The sequence below is a fragment of the Tupaia chinensis genome, unplaced genomic scaffold (genome assembly GCF_000334495.1).
Source record: "Tupaia chinensis unplaced genomic scaffold, TupChi_1.0 Scaffold000291_1, whole genome shotgun sequence".
Taxonomy (NCBI): Eukaryota; Metazoa; Chordata; class Mammalia; order Scandentia; family Tupaiidae; genus Tupaia; species Tupaia belangeri.
Window position 1 is genome coordinate 3,139,956 of NW_006159776.1, and position 1,779 is coordinate 3,141,734.

Consider the following 1,779-nt stretch of genomic DNA (forward strand, 5'->3'; position numbering starts at 1 on the left):
TACTCACTTTCTGTCTGTCTCTCTTTTTTGGGGGGGCCCCGGCCCCTTAAGCAAAAACCCTTTAAAAAAAAAAAAAAAAAAGATCCTATGGCTCGAGACCAGCATGAGTTGGTTATGACTCCCATTCACAGGCTTAATCCTTTTTTGGAGAGGGAAGCAGAGAGTTTATTATAGGAATAAAACGCAAACAGTTCATTTCAAATGTTCCATTCATTGTTGGCTAGATAGGGGTCTTTCGCTGATCAAATCCTTCTGACAATCTCTTCATCTACGGTCAATTGTCTTTCACAGTTGTTCAATTGAGCCTGGTGACTGAAAGGTTTATCTTTCTAAAACCATCAAGGAGTGCTCAGAAAAGCCATCTAGGTGAATGGGACACTAAGTGGATTAACGGAAACATTAACAATTCTCTTTGAACTCGAAGCAAGTTTATCAAAGCAGATTTCCAATGGTCTTTTCTTGTGTAACTGAAAGGACTTGAAGAAAGGTATGTGTCCTGGAAGGGGAGATCAACCTTTTGCATTTTAAAGAAGACCATTTTCAGTCCTTGACCCTTAAGTGGATTTTCTTTTCTTTCTTTTTTACTCAGAGATTTCAGAAGAAAACAAAATCTATCTAAATATCACAAGGCAAAATTGTTCCTGTTTCACCACAGCTGAACAAGAGAAAGAAAAACCATCAACATTCATGGTTTGGTACATTCTTCCAAACCAACAAGTATTTATTGTGCATCTACTACAGCCACTTTGTTAAACACGGATCTTCCACTCATTCTGGAGGAGAGCTAGATGAATAGATTGAGGATATGTTACATTTTAAGTAATGAGAATGTCCTGAGGAAAAAAATCAAACAAGTGAAAGAGATAATAGGAGATGGCATAACGGTTAGTCACTGGGCTCCCACATGTTGACTGCAGTTTGAGTCCCGGACCCAATGGCTTAAAATTCATGCTGGGCACATATGTACCTGTGTGCCCAAAATCCTGAGAGGAGAATGGAGGAGAAGGAATTGCGGTGTGGCCATCCCCCCTGGAGGTGATTTCTCACTTTCTGTCTCTCTGTCTTCCAAACACATAAACATTGAGCCAATCAAGTTAAACTTTCTACCCCCAGTTAACCTCTGTACACTCTTCTACATATAAAGAGTATATGATTCAAAAGTATGAGTCTCATAATATCCTTGATTTGATTACCATAAATAAATAATAGTCTATATTTCAATATACACTTATAACTTATATTTCAATATAGTTGAAAAATATGGGGGAAAAAGTATGAGTCTGGGTAGATGAGTTTAAATTACAGCTTCATCACCCCCTTGTTTTAAAATGTGAGGCAGGCCACCTAAGCTCTCTTTGCCTCAGATTCCTCATCCTTAAAATGAGAATAGAAATATCTGTCTTAGGGTCAGCAGGAGGTGTGGTGGTTAAGGAGTTGGACTTCCACATGGTGGACCAGAGTTCGAGTCCCAGGCCTAGCAACTTATTTTTCACTTTCCCTCTCTCTCTCTCTCTCTCTCTCTGGTCAAATTAAAAAACTAATCATAATAATGATGAATCAAATGAAATCAAATAATTCTAAAAGAAGAAATGTCTGTCTTAAAGGGTTATGTGGAGCTAACTAAGTGAGAAAAATGCATGTAGGGACCAGCAGTTAGCGTAATGGCTATGTCGCTGGACTCCCACGTAGTCGACCACGGTTTGAGTCCCGGACCCGGTGGCTTAAACTCACGCCGGGCGCGTGTGTGTGCATGCCCAAGATCCCGAGAGGAGAATGGAG